At 36.7% G+C, this 20,758-nt stretch overlaps 1 protein-coding gene across 5 annotated transcripts in view; it reads left to right on the forward strand.

Moving 5' to 3' along the window:
• Window positions 1-20,758, forward strand: part of MITF (melanocyte inducing transcription factor) — a 233,070-nt gene that overhangs the window by 72,604 nt on the left and 139,708 nt on the right. The gene's annotated exons all lie outside the window — the stretch shown is intronic.

The raw sequence follows: 20,758 nt of genomic DNA on the forward strand, positions 1-20,758 counted from the left end.
AAACTTGTTTTGTTCCCGATCTTAGTTGGAAAGCTTTTAGTTTTTGCCTGTTGAGTATGATATTGGCTGTAGGTTTTTCATATGTGGCCTTTTATTATGTTGCGGTATGCCTCCTTTATTCCCACTTTGCTGAGTGTTTTTATTGTAAATGGATGCCGTACCTTATCAAATGCTTTTCCTGCATCTATTGATATGACTGTGTGTTTTTGTCTTTCCTTTTGTTTATGTGATGTATTACATGTATTGATTTGCAAATATTGTACCATCCTTGCATCCCTGGGATGAATCCCACTTGATCATGGTGGATGATCTTTTTAATGTATTGCTGGATGCAGTTTGCCAATAGTTTGTTGAGGATTTTAGCGTCTATGTTCATCAGTGATATTAGCCTGTAGTTTTCTTTCTTTGTTGGTCTTTATCTGGTTTTGGGATTAAAATGATGCTGGCCCCATTAAAAAGGGTTTGGGAGTCTTACCTCTTCTTGGATATTTTGAAATAAAATATGATTTCCTTTTTTGATATATGAAGACAAGACTTTTATTTGACTCTAAGATGTATAGTTTCCATTTATTTTTGTTCTGCTTTTCAAGAGCCCCTGTCAGCTCTCTGAGGGGTTCTGTGGGGTGTAGACCATCCTCAGCAAGGGAGTTTTGAGTAGAAGGAGGACATGGGATGTTGGCTTCCTTGTGCATGATGCAGCACAAAGACCTCAACTCATGGGATCTTGTTCCTTGAGCTTATTAGAACTATGAAATCACATTATATTATACATGGAGGTCACACATCTCTAGTACACATGTATTACTGATGGTTCTGAATCTGGTTTTTGAATAAAGCTTGCCATATTCTGGATGTATTATAAAGACAGATGTTACAGGAATCATTCTCTGACCTTTCATATATAATTTTGTCTGATAACATTTATGACCTTATAGTTTCCTATTGTCTTCTTAGCTATCTCTTCAAATTACAAAAGTAATTTGTCTATTGCCCTTTGTTTCTTGACCTCCTCTTCATGTCTTCTCTATTTGTAATTTTTTGTTTATAGACATTAGAATTTTGAAGTAACTAATATTTTAACAGCCATTCACTACTATGTTAACAATAACTTGATACATTAAAGGTACTCCCATCTAAATACAAGAAACTCTATATGGTCTCCTCTGGCTCTGATTATTTAAAGATTTTTTCTCTATTTCTCTGGTGGAGGAAAAAAAGAGTGAGGCCACTCCTGACCACCTTTTGTTATTTATACTAAGTCACAGCTACCTGTTGGTTTCTTTCACAGTGATAAAGAACATCTGTGATCATGTGTTTTATTTATTTTTATTCTAATTTTTTAAAATTACATTTGTTTCAGGAGTACAGCACAGTGGTTAGCCAATAATGTAATTTATAAAGTGATCCCTTGCTAAGTCTAGTATTCATCTGGTACCATACATAGTTATTAGAATATTATTGACCACATTCCTGATTTTGTGATTTACAACCCTGTGACTGTTTTGTGACTATTACTCCCTTCACCTTTTTGATCATGTATTTTAACCATTTACTTATTTGCTTGTTTATTGTCATTTCTTCCACTAGACCATCCATGCTGTATCTCAGTACTTACAACATTCATGATATATAATAGACACTCAATGTTTGGTGAGTAAGTAAATGTAGTTTTAGAAGAATGGCATATAGTGTTATAATTTGGTTTATTTAATGTAAGTAAATGGTTATGCCAAAATCTACCTTGTAAAGCATTTTTGGGTTCAGTCTGTTTGCAATACTAAACTTACTGTTTTTAAACTAAGGGATTTATTTTACTGTTCTTTTAACTGTGAGCTTTTTTTAAAATGAGGAATTAATTTGATAATAAAAAGTCTCTTAACTTTGAGATTAAGAACCAATTTTATAATTTGAAGTTAAGGATCTTTTCCCCAGAAGAAAAAAATTTTACCCATCATAAATTTGTGCACAAAGCAAGCCGATTTATGGGCCTTTATAGGTGTGTCCTTGAACCCATATGCTAAGAACTCAGACTATACTCTCTGAAGCTTTGTAAAAAGAACAAAACTCTGATGGTTTAAAGATGGAAGTCTTTTACTTAAAATTATGTGAACCTATGGACTTGTAATCAAAACCTCAATTCTTAGATTGGTTCCATGTGTAATTGAGACAGGAAAAGAATACAAGCTAATAAAGTGAGTAATGCAGGGAAATTCTTATACAAGCTTCCTTTTAAAGAGGGGTTTACACATTCATCCCTGTTTAGTCCTCTGGTGAAGATTTTTATCTTGGTTGCACAGATTGTTCAGAGTTTTCAACATAAAGGAGAACAGGGCAATCTGTTTTATCTTGGGGAAGCCCCAAAAAGGTATTTCTGGCTGGGCCATTTTCTCTTAGCATATATGATTTCTCTTGACATGTTTGCCAATGGTCTTTTGCCTGACTTTTAATTAAAGTTTCTGGGGTACATTCTAGATCTCTGGAGCTGTTTGAGGGATGACATAGCACACCTCATACCTGAGGAATGCCTGGGTCTTATTATATTGCCTCTGGCAGTATGTGGATCTTGTACTTCTTCAGTCTCATTAATGAGGAATTCATAACTATAATTAGGAGATAGTCGCCTGAACTATTATTGCTTTGATGGAATCGATGATCAAATATTGGCCGGTGTTCAAAGCAGAGCATGAACTGTGCTTGATTTTATATTTCCCTTCTCACAGAGAGTTGTTCAGCAAAGGCTTTTGTATTGGTTAAAGCCAATTACTAAATGGAAATGTAATTTCATATCTTGTACACCTATGGTTGAAATTGATAAGTCTTGCTTGTCTATAATGACATATTCAGGCAACACCTTCATTTACTTGGTGTAGTGGTTAAGGCATAATGGCTTCTAGTGTACTTCTGTGGTGGATAAACCACTCTGGTACCTTTATTTGGGTCAAAATAGTCTTTGTACAACCTTTGAAGTACTGACCTCATTGAAACAATCTCCCAGTGTCCCATTTTGGAATAATATGGACACAAAGATGCTTCTCTAGAGTTGGTCCAAAGTATTGTTTATATAGTAACTAAGCTTAGTTATTTTAAATGCCAGTTATTGGCTGAATATTTGATTGTTCTCTCTGTTTAGCACTTTGGTGTGTTGGGAAGCTACTTGGTAAAGAATATATATATATGTGTGTGTGTATATATATATACTTTATATATATAAATATATATTTACATATACTTATATGTGTATAATACACACATATTTGCTTGCTCATGCACACACATTCATAATTAATTTTATGCTCAATAATTCAGTCAGTACTTACTACCTCATATATTTGCTAAGCAGTAGTTACTGAGGATTCAGTGATGAGCTAAAACTGGGATTACCATGTAAGTTTTAGTCCAGTTGGATACCTTTGAAACACAAAGGTGCCACTCTTAATAATTACTGTAGGACAACAGGTATAAACTGAGACTGTTCCAGGAAAACTGGGATGAATGGCCACCCTAGTTAAAACAGGCATGGTCATGGAGCTTGTAGTCAATGAACAAGGTGGAGATTAACCCAATAGTCAGATAGTAAATGCCAATTTACATCTGTAAAAATTATGAAAGACCATAAATAGAGGGCTTTGACCTGGTCAGGGGATTAGGAAGGTCTCTCTAAGGAGGTAAATTTTATGCTGAGATTTGGAAGAGTAGGAGTGGAATATGGGGAAGGAAAAAGAATGTACAATAAGCTTTGGGATGGGAAGGGAGTATGGTGTGTCCAGACAGCTGTGAGAAGACCCAAGTGATGCAAGCATAGAGTTCAGTGCAGAGCATGGTTGGGGCCAAGGCCAGGAATCTTTGTCAGATCCACACCACACAGGGCCTTGACTACCCTGGAAAGAATGTAGGTTTTGCCCATATGTAGGTAGTGGGTCACATTGGGTTTTTGAAAAGATGACTTGGATTGCAGTGTGAGGAAGAGTGAAGCAGGGCTGGGGGCAAGAGTCAGTCTGGGGAGAGTGGTTAGATAGCTCTTGTGTTAGTCTAGTTGAGACACTGGACTAATGCAAACACAAGAGCCCTTTATAGGGAGCCCTTTATAGGAAGGAACAGTGGAGTTAGAGCAAATGGAAGGATTTAAGAGGATTTAAGAGGTATTTCAGAACAAAACTCACAAGGAGTTGGAAACAGACTGTTTAGTGGAAATGAAGGGTGTTTAAAATAATGATGCACAGTTCTATTGTGTTTGGTCTGCCTATTTTGCAAATTAAATATGGGAACACTGAGCAGAAACCATAGAACAGATAGGGCTAGCTTCACTGACTTCTTAGATAGTCCCTAAGTGACTGGAGATAGTCTCTGAGAAGTCAGAAACTCAGAAAACATCCTAACTATCTGCTATCATCAGGGTACCATGTAGTCATGGCATAAAGAATGAGTTGGGTGTCGGGGAGAGTATAGCCTTTACATTCTTATTGCAAGAGTTGGATTATAGTATGATCCTAACCAGCATTGCTGTGTCAGTGATTTCTTACCCTCATCTCTCCTCATTAGCATGTAGGGCACTGTGACTAAGGTATCATTTCAGAGGCTAGAATAATAATCTAAATAACAGGGGTTGAAGGTGCGTTGAAGGGTTCCCAGATGCTTCATCTGTGATCAAGGTGCATCTTAGATGTTGGACCCAACTGGTTGATCACATGGTTCTTTTATAAAACTGCTGCTCATATTAAAGTGTGATGTAATAGAGGCTATGAATTAAAAATAACAACCCACAGAGCCACGTGAATATGTACAACACCAATGAATTAAATGCATCTTTCTTTGTAGAACAAATATTGTGGGTGGAAGACTTTTGCTTTTGTTCATGGCATAACATCAGGCTAATACTGGTATTTACGCATTTGCCAAATGATGAAATATTGCAGTTTGCTTCTTTCCTAGACTCTGGGTTCTTGTCTTACTCACACTGCCTTTATTGCTGATAATGGTGTGTACACTTTTTAGCAACAGTTGAACCAGACCTATCTCCTGGATAATCTTGCAATTTTAGTTTAAGTACTCTACTAACAACATCAAATTTATATTAACATAAGCAAAATTCTGTTTACTCCTTGGGAATTATATATCAACTTTAGGGCATTCTGAAATTCTTAAGATGCTATCTGAATGTTCTGCCAGAAAATTGATTCAGTTAAATAAGCAGGAGAGGTTCTTTCACAGGTTTTTCTTTACTTCTTCTGTTTAGCTCTTTAATCTTAGCAAATTACAGATTTCTACCCCAGTTTATACACAAGGATTGAGTTTCTAGTAATGGTCTTTTTGATTGGCTGGAGGTGAAGAAGGATGTTACAAATTTTCTTTTCACTTACTGTTTCTTCTTTTTTTGGTTTTCTTTTATTTGTTCTTGGCTGAGAAGGCTTATCTACCTTTGGTTCTTTACCCTGAACCTGGCATTGGCTGGCCAAAAGAACTGGATATTATTTTTCAAAGTTTAGTGCAGATTTTGATATCTTGTTGCAGGATTTAATACTGAGAATGACTGAGGCCAGTGTTCAGGGATCATTCAGGTGGCTTTGACTACTGTTTGCTTGCTCATTACTTTATTAAGCATTGAATCGTATTTTAGATTAAATGTGGTTAATTTTTTCCATTCAGTTCTTAAAACCTCACACAGTGAGTTAGATATGTGGCTTGGATTTACACTGCGTTTGCTATAAGTGGGGTTTTTCTGGATTATTGTCCAGTATGAACTCGGAAAGTCCAAAGATTTATTTGATGGCAATATGCCTATTTTTTGACATGATATAACAGAGCTAGTATTGAAAATAACTTTTTTTAACACATCAGATTAGATCTTTGATCAAAAGATCAATTTCGATTAACTCCCTGAGAAGACATGTAATTTCAGCATTATCTGCCTTATCTGGTAAGTGGAGCATGTATTACTTAAAAATCCTCATTAATGACATGGAAGTAATAATGCCTTCATTAAAGGCCACTGTGAAGGTAAATAAGGTCGTTCATTTTTCCGTTCAGCACATATTAAGTATCTAAATGTACAAGGCACTGTATTTAGACATTGGGGCTATGATGGAGAGCTAAACCAAGGCCTTGTGTTCATGGACCTTATATAGTATTATATGTAAAGCATGCTATTGGTGACTGATAATGGTAGCTTTAATTGTCACTATCCAAAATTTGTCTCAAACTGGCAATCTCAAATATGTTGTTTAATTATTTGAGAAGTTTCCTTATTTTGAACCTGAACAAAAGCAGAGGTATTGAAAAATTTATGTAGCTGTATTCACACATTAATTTTAGTCTCACATCGACTTATATGTCTTGACATATAAATATCATGTCTATATATTCTATCATTTAATGATATAAGAGCTATACCCTTAGGTGTGGGTGGAAAAATTTTGGTGTTAAGTTTCTGAATATAATATATGGCCTTTGAGAGCCAAGATGTGTGCCAGGGGTGTGACTGCCAGCGTGTGTCACTGGACCAGACAGACCTCACTCCTCATCTTTAAAATGTGGTTGGGTTAAATGCAGTGAGGGTGCCGGCCAGTCCTAGCATTTTGCTGTGCTCTAATATATTGACTTAATGCCCCGGCATATGAACTACTGTTACCAGAATGGTTTCTGAGCCTGTTGCTTTGTTCCCTCTCTTTTCCATCACCGGTCAAACTGGTAGTGACATCTATCCAAAGCGCGAGAGACTGTCAGCTGGCCAACAGACAGCCAACTTACTCTTGAGAAGCTTTGAATAAAGATAAAAATGTTATCATAATCTGTGCAACAGAAGGGAGAGGAACGGGTAGGAGGGCACAACAGTCACCTGGTCCCATGTGTGAACTGAGGCCGACTGCGCAAAAAGAGATGAACAAGGGTAGGTGTTTGAGGCAAGGCACAGCATTCATGACAATGCAACTGGGTGACCCCTGAGAGAGACCCCTTGTCCCAGTTCCAGATTGTAGGGCCCCAGCTAGATGTTATTCTTATCCTCCGGCAACTGTGATGTGCCTGCTATTGACTTATCATGTCTCCTTCTCTGTATGCCATGCAGAGGGTTTCTGTCTTTTGCTTTGGAAAAAATATGTTAGTAGAAACTTTTGAGAAACAAATGGGGCAATAATAGAAATAGAAATGGGGTAAGGAGAGTAAGCAGAATAGTGTGATGTTATAGAAAGTTGAGGGTAGGAAGTTACAGCCCTAGCCCTTCCAAAAATAGCCCAGTGACCTTATCCAAGGTGCTTGACACTACCAGGTTTGTCTAAAATGGGAATGGTGCAATCTCATAGGGATGGTGTAATGAGAAAGAGATTGCAGTTGTACAAATGCTTTGAAAGGTAAAGGGGCATGTCTGTGAGAGGATTGCCTTGTTAACAGATATTTGGGGCATGTGAGTTTTGAGATGTTTGCTCTCTGAGACAGGTAGTAGGGAAGAGAAGCTGAGTTATAAAATATGCTTGAAGGACTAAGTTTATATGTGTTTATTTAACTCTAAATGGAATACTTTTTTACTTTGGTCAATATTTAATTTTCATAGCTTATTATTTCTCCCAATGATTATTTTATTCTCAGAAGTTGTAATTATTTGTTGCCTAAATTATCTCATAGAGTTTTTTTAATATATATGTTTTAGATATAGTTCAGTTTTTTTAATGAAGTTCTTCTGAATATATGGGGAACAGTGGTCTGTGTGTTATGAGTTGATGATTAAGTTTTTTTTTCTTTGTGTTGAGCAAAGAGCAAGAATTAGGTCATGTATGCAAATGATGTAGTTGGTTAATTTCTTTCTTGTTCTCAGTTGGCACGCATACGCTAAAATTAATTTGCTGTCTCCCATTCAGTGGATTGGGCAGACAATGGGAAAGGTTAATTCCTGGAATAGTAAGGCTGTCAAGAGTTCAGGACTGAGGGAAATTGCCCCTGCCATGAGCATGTTTCACTTTCGGACACCCTTAAGTCTGACTCAGACCAGAGTTCTCACCCTCCTACATTACCTTTGAAGGCAACTTTTCACTGACACAGTTGGGTAACTAAGAAAGACAAGGTAGAGTAAAAGAAAGATTGGATCATTCAGTAGGTAGAATGTGTACAAAATCTTGCTTATTGTTAATGTATCTATTTACACCAGGTGGAATAATTCCCCCTCCTAGAAGTAGTTACATTTCCTAATATATTTGGACATTAATTTTATTTCCTTTCTAAGGGCTACTTACAAATTCAGTTTATGTCAGAGGCAAAATTATGAGAATTTTTAATAGATTCTACTGCTAGGAAGATCTAGGCCATTTTTCCTCCTGCATTCCAAATTGTTGTCTATTATTTTAATAGAAAAGGAAGATAACCGAATGCCACTCTCATAGAGCTGACATTGGGTAGACCACAGTTTCTTGACTCAGGAGCAGCTTTTATGGAATTACTTAGCTGTCAGATGTTAAAGATTTATTTCAAAGGTGTGAAGTGCATTATTTCCAGTGAAGTATGAGTGGAGTATGTAATACTGTTCTTTTAAAATACTTACTGAAAAATTGATTAGAATTTATAAAATTAAGTTCAGTGGAAAATCAGTAATTTTCACAGAGTTTGCTTTTCTGATTAGTGTTATGAACAAAAAGTTAAAATACTTAAGGATCATAGATAAAATTCTGTAATAGGGCACTGAAAGAGGATTGCTAATGCATTATTTTATAGGGACACATTAAGAACTATAGAAACTTAACAGAGGGCCACTAGGTATTTCATTTAAATATTCCTGGAAGATATTAGAGGCTTGTCAACACTGTTATCTGACCTTCTGTCCATGGGATAAATGATATATTATTGACTTATAGAAACTAGGAAAACAGTTATATGCCTTTGGTCCCCTGGCTGTGTGACTGGGCAGCTTTCTTTCGTTTTTATTTAAATTTAATTAAATAATTAGAGGGGAAGGGAGGGAGAAAGAAAGGAAGAGAAACAATGATGTGAGAGTGAATATCGATTGGTTGCCTTTCATCCCAACAGGGGACCAAACCTGCAACTCAGCCATGTACCCTGACCAGGAATCGAACTAGCAACCTTTCGCTTTGTGGGATGATGTCCAACCGCCTGAGCCACACTGGCCAGTGCATGACTGAGCAGCTTCTTGATTTCCTTCTCAAAGAATCAGTTCTCTCTAGACTTTGACCATCTTCTCAAAGTGCCATATTCACAGTGTCTGATGACGTAGCCTTGTAGTATATTTTATTAGGTACAGTTTAAGTATTGATTTATTGATTGATTCATTAATTCATTCAGTAAGTCTTTTCCCATTCTGTGTTTTTAATCTGTCAATTCTGCTGCCATTTTTTTGTGTAGTCTGAAATTTTGGTATCTTTGTACACAAAATAGATATACCAGTTATTAATTTATTGGTTCATGTAGAAACAAAGTACAGATTTCAGGTGTCCCTTCACAGTGTAGTCACATGAGCATTCACTTAATTCCCTCAGCAACTGTGAGGTAACATGTGCAGAGTGTTATCAACCAAGGGTGTTCACTTGAGCCTTGGTATCCACGATTTTTTTTGGAGGTCATATAGTGCTGGTGTGGCTGACCTCAACATACCCCACCCCAGGAAAAAACATGCATTTATCCTGAATCACACTGTTAAGAAAACTTTTTTAGGATAAACTTTTCTGGTGAACTGGTACAGAATTTCCCCAAACCTTGTTCTTACAAATGGAGATGTTCAAAATAAATACAGTGTGGCCCAAGACCTTAGACATATGGAAACCCTTATTAGGCAGAATATTCCCGAGACTCAGAGGTTATCTCCTAGGAATCGAAAAAGGCCAGTCCTGATGAAAGGTCTTTCTCTGGAATGGGTAGGGTTTGAGCAACACAGGCCTGCCGAGTTAAGTCTTTTCTGCCTATGTCTAGTAATATTTTAATGGATGAAAGTCATTATGATTGTGTCTGGGGATTTTGTTGTATTCCTTTTAAGAAATCCTGAGTTTTGCCTTGGGCAGGTGGCTCAGTTGGTTGGCACACTGTCCCCTATATCAAAATGTTACAGATTTGATCCCTGGTTAGGGCACATACATAGGTTGCAGGTCTGATCCCTGGTTGGGGAGCATACCAGAGGCAGCTGATAGATGTTTCTCTCTCACATCAATGCTCCTCTCTCTCTCTCTCTTTTTTTCCTCTCTCTAAAATCAGTAGAAAATATATCATTGCTTGAGGATAAAAAAAAATGTTGAGTTTTATCCTGGAAGATAGTTAACTTACTTAGGAATCAGCTTGATTCTTTTGAGGTTTTTGTAGCCTTACTGTAGGCCTAGTTTATCCCTACTCTCAGGGTATGACCTTTCTAGAGTCCCTACTGAATTCTGTGGGTATTCATGAAATTTCTCTATGTGGGTTGAACCTTGAATGTCTCCTAGCCCTTTGTGAGCTCTCTAAGATATTGAGCTTATAGTTTCCCAATAGATGTTCTTTTCCTGGTAGTCATTTTCTCTCTGATAGTTTTTTGCCCACTCTTGTAGAGTCTTACTATCTGCATATGCATATGGCTATTAGCCTAAAGACTCAGTGAGACCCCTATGGGAATTTTTAGGTCTCTTTTTTTGCATAGCACCTTCCTTTCTTATATTCTGACATACATATTCCAACCATCTCATTCTCCCTGAAATTCAGCTTTTTCTTGCCAACTCGTTGAGATTGCTGAGCTCTGCTGATTTCCTCTCTCTGCCCCATAATCCAGAAAGTACCTCTAGGCAGAAGGCTTAGATAGTTATACTATTTTATTTGTTTCACTTCCTGTAGGGGTCAGTCATGATATGCCTGTTGTTTAGTGACTGAAAACTGTCATTTCATACATTTTGTCATTTCTGTTTTATATATTTCTAGTTTATTACAGAGAGATAATCTGATACCAGTTACTATACTTGGTTGGAAGTTGAATTTTTTCCTAACATAATTTTTTGTAGTAGGGAAGACTGGGGATTAAGAATCAGGCACATGAGGTTCAAAATTAGTCTCCAGAATTTACTATCTTTTTATACTTGTCAGTTTGTTAACATTTCTCTGACTTAGTTGTTGTATCTGTAAAATGGACATATAATAATAATAATATCTATTTATAGTTTTATGAGCATTATTTTTGATAGTGCAAGTAAACTGTTTAGTATAGCTCCTGACATACATATATTAAGGCTTGTTCTTTGATGATGATGATGATGATGATGATGATAGTGATTATAGTGAGGGTGATGCCTGGTTTTAGGGTATAATTTGCATCATTAAGTGAAAAATGCTATTCTTAAGTTAGATAGTCAAGGTGCTACAAGTCTTGTGGCAGTTAATTATCACTGAAGTGAGATAGGATCAAGGAGAACATAGAGAGTCTTTTTTTTTTTTTTTTTTGTCTGCTTGCAACTGTCAGGAAAATTCATTGACAACTTATAGGCATGGTAACTAGAAGAATAGATGCTTGTTCTGAAACTACTCATATAGGCTTTAGGGATATACAGCTCCTGAAGACTGTGCCAAATGCCTTTAAAAATCAACCTGATTGTGTTGCTAATGTTTCATTTCTTAAGTTGTGTGTTTATTATATTTGTCTTTATTCTTTTTGATATACCTGAAATATTCCATAATTTTGGAAACCTGTCTTACTCCCTCAAATGGACTTGATATACATTTAAAAAATATTGTATCAGACGTGCGCTTCAGTGTAATGGGTAAGATTTTTTTTACCTTATGTAAAATTTTAAAATATATATAGCACGTACTATCTACTCTTAATGGTTTTGTGTGTGTATGTGTGTGCATGAAAAACTTAGTTTGAAAAGAAACACCAATTTCAGGGATGTAACTCCTTTCTGAGGAGTTAAATTATGGGGGAGAGAACAGGCAAGAATACAAGAATGTCTTAAATTGAAACCATGACATTTTATTTCTGAAAAAAACTTGAATTAGATATTTGTAGTAACATCTTAATATCTGGATAGTGTTTGTATGGGTATTTATTATATTCTTCTCTGTGTTTGATACATATTTTAAAAGCAAATAACAATAATGTTCTAGTTGGAGCTCAAGTGGTTTGGTTCATGTTATATCAAGCCTTTGAGAATGTTTCCACAGATGTGATTACAGTGTTCTACATTGTGTCTTAGCTGGACAATTCCAGAATATATAGCTATGCTTAGGGGCAAAGAACAACTTCTCCATCTGTGTATATATTTGCAATAGTACTATCAGCCCCAAACTCATTGGCTGGTCTACCTAAGTTTTGGACTTTCGCCAGGGCCTGTCTGTGCTGTGTCTAATCAGCACTCCTCTAAGCCATTCAAATCTTAAAACCCTGAGATGGCTCTCATTGCTAAAACAAACTCCATACAACTTAAGGGGATCTACTAAGGCTCCACTTTGTCTTCTTTTGCTCCTTTTACCATCATCTGTCCTTTATTTTCATCACTCAGACACACTCAGGTTTTAATTTATTTCTCTTTGTTTCCTCTTAAGTTTCCTGTTCATTCCCTTGGTTTCATTCTAGGCTTTTGGACTAGATTTCCCCTTTATCTGTTACTTCCTCACCTCTTCCTTCAGTATTTACAGCTGACTCTTATACATCCATTAATTTTAGCTTCAATCCATATTGAATACCCTGATTCATATAGATAGTTTCCCCACAATTCCCCAATATCAAAGCTCACTAGATATTCAGAATTTTTCATGGGAAATCCTGGATTTAAATCATATTCAGGATTGCATATTTTTATGAGTATTTCATTAAAAATTAATAAGATTTGGGGTCAAAGGTTATGTTTTAAAGTCAGAGAAGTAAAGTATCTACCCACAAAGAAAGTGATGTTCAAGTGCCTGGCATTAACAGGTTATTTTTCTTAGAAGTTCTGACTAAGATGGAGGAGAAGATAAACACAGAACTTGCCTACTCCCATGACCACATCAAATTAAAATAAAAGAAATAGCATAAAAAAAGAACATAGAAATCATAAAAAAGAACCAGCCAGAAATGAAAACTACAATAAAAAAAAAAAAAAAGGAGAGTACACTAGAAGGAATGAACAACAGATTAGATGAAGCAGAGGATCTTGTCAGCAATTTGGAAAACAAGGTAGCAGAAAACACCCAGTGGGAACAGCAAAAAGAAAAAAGAAAAAAAAATGAGGTAGTTTAAGAGACCTTTGGGACAACAATAATCAAATCAGTGTTTACATCATAGGGGTTCCAGAAGGAAAGAAGAGAGACCAAAGTATTTAAAACCTATTTGAGGAAAGAATGACTGAAAACTTCCCCAAACCTGGCAAAGGAAATAGACATACATGTTTAGGAAGTGCGGAGTCCCAAATAAGATGAACCCAAAGAGTCTCACACTAAGACACATCATAATTAAATTGGCAAAGGTTAAAGACAGAGAAAATCTTAAAAGCTACAAGAGAAAAGCAGTTGTTGTCTTCGAGGGAGCTCCCATAAGACCGTAGGTTGATTTTTCAACAGAAACTTTGTAGGCCAGAAAGGATGGGCAAGAAGTATTCAAAGTGATGAAAAGCAAGGATCTACAACCAGAACTACTCTACCCAGCAAGGCTATCATTTAAAAATGAAGGAGAGAATTTCTCAGACAAAAAACTAAAGGAGTTTACCACCACCAAACCAGTATTAAAAGTAATGTTAAAGGGACTTGTTTTAGAAGAAGGAAAAAAAAACATAAATGTGATTAATAAAATGGCAATAACTACGTATCTATCAATATTCACTTTAAATGTAAATGGCTAAATGCTCCAATCAAAAGACATAGGGGAGCTGAATGGATAAGAAAACAAGACCCACATACACGCTGTCTATAAGAGACCCACCTCAGAATGAAAGATACATAGAGACTACACTACAAGTATAAAAGGATGAAAAACTATTTCATACAAGTAGAAATGAAAAGCAGTGCTGGCAATACTTATATTTGACAAAATAGACTTTAAAACAAAGGCTGTAGTAAGACAAAGAGGGACACTACATAATGATGAAGGCGATCAATCCAACAAGAGGATATAACCCTTGTAAACATTTATGCATCCAGCATCAGAGCACCTAAATATATAAAGTAAATATTGATGGACATAAGGGAGAGATCTACAGTAATACAATAATTGTAGGGGACTTAACATTCCAGTGATATTAATTGATAGATCTTTCAGACAGATAATCAACAAGGAAGTGGCAGTTTCAAATGACACATGGGCCCAGACAGATTTAATTAATATTTTTAGAGCATTTTACTCAAAAGCAGGAGAATATACATTCTTTTCAAGTGCACATGGAACCAACATTATTCACAGATATTCCAGTTTTGGGAATATATCCGAAGAAACCTGAAACACTAACTTGAAAGAATACATGTACCCCAGTGTTCATTTGAAGCATTATTTACAATAGCCAAGATGTGGAAGCAACCTAAGTGTTCATCAGTGGACATTTGGATAAAGAAGATGTAATACACATATACAATGGAATACTACTCAGTGATAAAGAATGAAATACTACCATTTGGGACAACATGGATAGACTTAGAGGGTATTATACTAAGTGAAATAAGTCAGAGAGAGAAAGACAAATACCATATTATCTTACTTATGTGTGGAATCTAAAGAACAAAATAGAAACAAACTCATAGGTACAGAGAACAGACTGATCATTGCCAGAGGAGAGGGAGGTTGGGGGCTGTGTGAAAAAAGTGAAGGGATTAAGAAGTACAAATTGGTAATTAAAAAACAGTCTCAGGAATGTAAAGTACAGCATAGGGAATATAGTCAATAATGTAATAACTATGTTTAGTTCCAGATGGGTGCCAGATTTATCAGGGGATCACTTTATAAATTATGTAAATGTCTAAGCACTGTACTGCACACCTGAAACTAATATAATATTGACTGTGAACTCTAATTGAAAAATAAAATTTAACAAATGTTTAATTTAACTAATTAATATATTTAAGAAAGTTTATTTAAATTTTTCCTACAAGTAGTACATGGTATAGGAGAATATCAGAGAAAGAGAGAGAGAGTGAAAAGCACCAGCCATCCTCCCCACTGTTTTTTCAATTCTGTGTGATTAAATAGGTTAAAGTTTTAATAAAACTCACCTTCAAGAGGAAAACAATATATATATGTATGTATATCAGAACGCTGTAATGATTTAAGAAAAGCACCTATGTTTATTCAGTTGAGGTTTGGGTAGGAATAAAGGTTCATACTAAAGTTATGATTAAATCATATAAAGGGCACAGTGTCTTCTTCATGTTAGCTTGTATTTCCTTTAACCTTCTTCTTCAAACTTCCATCCTGTAAAAGGTTCAGCCTTGTTTTCTTCCTTCTTTCAAGGACGGTATCTCAAAATTGGTATTAATTGAAGCCCTGCTAAATGTCCAAATGCAGCACCTGGAAAAAAGAAGTTCAGGAGTTGAGAATTTGGAACTGCTTAAGCTAGGAGACTCTTCTTGCTGTGGTTGCATGTCTGGTTCTAAAAGCTGGTAACTGCTTTTGGGTGGGCATTGTTCCATTAGAACAGATGGCCTGAAGTGTGGCTGTGCCAGAGAGTGAAGCCCGAGTGTGAACTTGTCCAAGAGGTTGAAACACTTCTCAGAATATCTTCTCTCGATGATTGTCATGCCATTACAACTAGAACTTTTTGGGTTGGAAAAGCAAACATGAAGAAGCGTAAGAGAAGTCTTTAGTGCTGTCCAACACAGTGGCATAGCAGTGTGTGGCTGCAGAGTATTTGAATTGTGACTTGTCCGCATTGAAAAGTGCTGGAAGTATGAAATGCACACAGATTTTGTATAAAAAATGTAAAATATCTCATTGAAATTTTAATATTGATTAATATTGAATTAAATTTTGGGCACACTGGGTTAATAAGATAATGAAATTAATATCACCTGTTTAATTTTGGTTTTCTTTTTTAATATGGCTACTAAAAAATTTAAATTTAGGTATGTGGCTCACTTTATGTTTTGAACAATGCTTATTTCAGAAGCCTCTTTATCAGGGATGTACATAGAACTTTGTCCAACTTACATTTTGGCATGACCATTTATTATGAAAGATGTCAGGTCAGATATAAAATTAAAACCTTAGAATTTCTAGTTTGTTTTTAATAACTTTAGTTTAAATGTAGCATTAAAAGCCAGAGTAGGACTTTTTTTTAAGTTGTAAAAGAAATTTCTGGAAACTAAGGGCTTTGCAGAACTAAAATTAATTCTCATTGTTTTATTTTTAAGCTCTATTTTAAGTTTCTGCCAGGATGAAAATGTTCATTCCCTTTTTGGTTCTGATGGCCTCGTGCAAGTTCTTGTACACCCAGGGGAGGTGATAGAATTGGCACAGGAGAAGATTAATTTGGTTGGGATCCTGGAGTGGAGAGTAGGGAGGCAATGTGCAGGGTTTGTGGAAGTCCGCTGGGAGGCTGGGTGCCCAGAATCCTGCACTTTGGGCAGCAACATGTCACATCCCTCCCTGGAAAATCCTTCTGTTGTGCAATAAGAGAAAATCAGACAAATAGACATGGAATACATGTTATCATAGGTCACATACCACATGTATTCAATACAGGCGCTTGACGTTTAATCGTGTACGCATGTATGTTTCTGGAAAAAAAAAGTTAAATGGTGTTTTCCACAACTTTTTTTTCTTTCAGTCTAATTGTAGGATATTTTCCAGCCCCCACATTTTTCCATCAACTTAAACTCAGAACTCATAGCAATGAGGCACTTTTTGTCAAAGGTGAGTCAAAAACAGGAACCTTTTAATTCTGTCATATGATGCCAGGAGTTATAAAATAATAATAGCAAGGAGTTCTTTTTTTTTCCCTTCACTTGTCAGACATTTAGCTGCCTGAGTTCTTCACAATTGCCAAAACCAGGAATCCAGTAGTGTAGGTCGATTATTCTCCATAGCAAATGCATTCAGGAGCATACACATTAAATGGGTTATAAATAGTATCTGCCCTGACAATGCTGGAATTTTCTCAGCTTCTGGAGACATTGAAGTCTTTGTTTTGTGGGTCGCTGCCCTCTCTCCCAACCCCCTAAGCTTGAGTCATAAAGCCTGAAAAACTAATGAGGTTGCTGAAACTTAAAATCTAATTGATGGGATGTATGGGAAATGATGAGAGATGGCAGAAAAGCAGAGCTTGGTTTCAAGGCAACTTCTATTGTTTCAGGCCCTTGAATTAATATTTTCCTTCAATAGGATCAAATTAGACTTAGATTAAAAAAATTAAAACAAAAGTTAAGTAGACAGCCATCAAAGCTAATATTAGATCCTGAGTTCTTCAGTTAAAATAGAAAAAAAAAGAAAAGAAAATCTACCCATGAAAACAGAAGTACAAGCCAGGTTTTCGTGATAGTGCAACATATTTTAAAAATATTTTGCTCTTATATTCTGAGTTTATATGTGACAGTTTACAATAGGGATTTACACACCATAATCCACATCTACGCCTGTTCATGTATAACCTTAGAACTAAGAATGATTTTTTCAGTTAGTAGTTGTTTTCAACCACTTTAGGTTCAAAACAGAACAAAACAAAACAAGAAACATGCAGTAGAGGCCATGTATGGCTCACCAGGTTGAAAATACTTACTGGCCCTTTCTTTACCTACGGAGTTTGCTGAACCTCGTTTTAGAATGTGCTCACTATGCGACACTTGATATTATATATGTACAAAATTCCTTTCTTGGATTTTGTTAATTCTCGTAGTAAAATATTTCTTGAGTACTTATTTCTTAGCACTTCGTAGATACTGGGGAAATTAAATTTAAAAAAAGAGACATCTTTACCTTCACAGAATTTAGTTCCTATGGAGAAAAAAACCCAAACCTAACCAGTTTAAATGGAAATAAGAAACTGAAAACTTAAGTTCCAGGAAGACAAAGCAGCTGAGTGTGAGATAGAAACAGTGTGGGTTCTGTGTCTCACCCTCTGCTTCCCTGCTGGGACTCTGCTGTGGAAGGTGACTCAGTTACTTCCCAGATTTTCATTTCACCCCCTGCCTGCCCACATGCACACACAAAACACTTGCTTCTGTTTCTTTGTGATTTTATTTATTTATTTATTTATTTTTACTAAGGTCTTTTTTTTTTCTTTTCTTTTCTTTTTTTGCCCCGACTGCTTTTCTGGGTCCATCTATTTAAGGCTTGTTGCTTTTATGCAGCATATAGTTGGGTTTTGCACTTAGGTCTTTTAGGCCTTTTGTTTTTCTCACTGGGAAGCATGGATTATGATTACTTTATTTCTTTTAGCATCAGGGTATTTCCCCAGATCTGTTTCTAAAAAGCCTGCATTGTGTGATCTGCACCAAAGTGAGTTATTGATAGATGTTTGCCTGTCATCTTGATTTTGGATCATTCTGTTTTTGACCCTTTGTGACTGTTCTCTCCTGAACAGATGCATGGTTCTGCTCAGGAGAACCCTTTCTGGTTCTGAATGTGCCCTTTAACCTGACTTTCGTTAGCAGAATGACCAGAGCTTGGACCAAAGGCCATGGCTGACATATACACAGGCCTGAAATTATCCTATTACACTTACCGCATTCATATAAATGGCTAAGCAAAGGTCAAAATATGAGCAACATTATTTATGGCTCAGTGAGAGATTTGATATTCAAAGTCTGTCATCATTTATCAGAAGACTGGTGTTATCAGTGTCTGTGCCAGGTTAAATAAGGACCGTCTAAAAAGTGACTTCCTACAAACTCATAATACAGTCAAAAGAAGACAGTTTAGATGTATTCCTGTATCTGACTCAGAAGTAGTTCTGTTATTTTATACTAGTATTGGACTTGTGTGCCTCCTGACAAGAGAATTTCCTTCCCTCTAAATTAGTTTTGTCATCAGTACCAAGGAATACTCACAGGATCACATCTATGGCATGCATGCAGGGTGGTGGGTTATTAGAACTTACGGGGATTCCTTACTGTAGCCAGGTCTGAATTCACCCACTATTGCCTGCTCTGGGAAATGGATCTGGACTCAATATTCTTCCTTTGTCAGCTGCCATGATGATCAGCTTTGTCAGGAGGGGGTGCTAGAGAGGCATTGAAGAGGAAGGTGGCTTCCCTCCTGGCCTCTGCAGAATAGAGATCTGTTGGTCTTTGTGCCCTGGTGTGTGTGAAGCTTCTCCATCGCTGGGCTCCTAGAGCATGGCCGCTTGTCCAATGCCAACTCCTGAGTGCATGGTGGCCATTAGCTGCATTCAATAGCCAGCAACTCCCTTGGCATCCCCACATGGGCTGTTTTGGAGCAAAGTGTATCTGGTGAGCCTCCTCTCTGTGCAGTTTCTCCCTGGCACCTGGAGGATGGATTCCAGTACGTTCCCCAGGTACAGCACCACAGCACACCCTGCCGTGCAGTGAACCCACAGGATCTGATCTAAGCCCTGGGGAGGAGGCTTTCCCTCACGCCCTGCATTTGAGCGGTAGAGGTAGTGGCTGCTCTTCATAGCTGCCATCCCTATATTCTTTAGGGTTCTTTTTACTTCTTACAAGCTAACTTGTGTTGTAGTCAATAAGTTCTGATATTAAACTATCAAATGGCTGTGTGGTACTTCCCATTCAAATGACTGTGTGGTTCCTCTTTCCTGATGGGACCCTGACTAATTCAGGTCCCATCAATAGACTAAGTTATGTGTTGGCAGTGCAAGAAGCAAGTTGGTAAGAGAGTCCAATGGATTTGGACAAGAAACTTAAAATCAGAATGTTTATGCTATTACACATTTCTTGGCATTCTCCTGATTGAATTAATAAACTGTAGGAAAATCTAGAAATTTGTAGTTATTTCTAGTAGAGGAGGAAGTTATTGGCTCTGTCGATCCTAGAGTGAAAACCCCCCGCCCCCCCCCCCCAATTTTTTCTGACAAATTGACCATTCTGAGTGTATGGGAGCTTCAGGATATGTGAACAAGGCTGCTGTGGGCCCAGTTGGTGAGTGGTAATTCAGTTTCTGAGGCCCGTGTGCAGATCTGTAACATCTACACTGATAATCAAAAGTTGATTAAATGTGCATGTCAAGTTTGTTTCCTCCTGTCCTGTATCATATGATAGGGGTGCAAGCAGTTGCTCTTTTGTTCCCCTTTTCTGTGTGAATGTGGCAGCTGTGTGATATGGGCAAGTGTAGGACTTGGGAGGGGGAAAAGACCAGAATGAGACACTTTGAAGATTATATGGTCTGATCCCTTCAATTTTGGGATAGGGAAACTAATCTCAAGAATATGCAACTAGTTAGAGAAAAATGAATACACCGAAACCAATTTTTGGATTCTTAGTATATTTTATGCTAAATACATTAAAAGGATAAAGCAAAATGTGCCTTGAGTACATGCATCATTTTTAATTTTAAAAATATTTTATTGAGACAAAATACTGTTATTGTAAGTGTATAGCATGATGCATTTCTTATGAATTGGACTCCTGTTAATTAGCACTCAAAGCAATTAATTGAACGTTACTCAAACCCCAGCTAATCCCTTCCTATGCCCAAGGGCAGCCACTTATCTGATGCCTGACAGCATACACTAATTTTGCCTGTTTGTACTTTATAGAAGTAGAATAAGTCATACAACCATAGAGTACTGTGGTACTTGTCTGTGCCTGACATCAGTTGATCACGATTATGTTTCAGAAACTCATTTTCATTGCAATATGGTATTTCATTGCATGAATTTATTGGGATTTATTTATCCATTTTGATGTGCATTTAGGAAGTTTCCTAGTTTGGGGC

Source organism: Pteronotus mesoamericanus, unplaced genomic scaffold (assembly GCF_021234165.1).
Source record: "Pteronotus mesoamericanus isolate MK-2021 breed Mesoamerican mustached bat unplaced genomic scaffold, CSHL_Meso_final scaffold_54, whole genome shotgun sequence".
Taxonomy (NCBI): domain Eukaryota; kingdom Metazoa; phylum Chordata; class Mammalia; order Chiroptera; family Mormoopidae; genus Pteronotus; species Pteronotus mesoamericanus.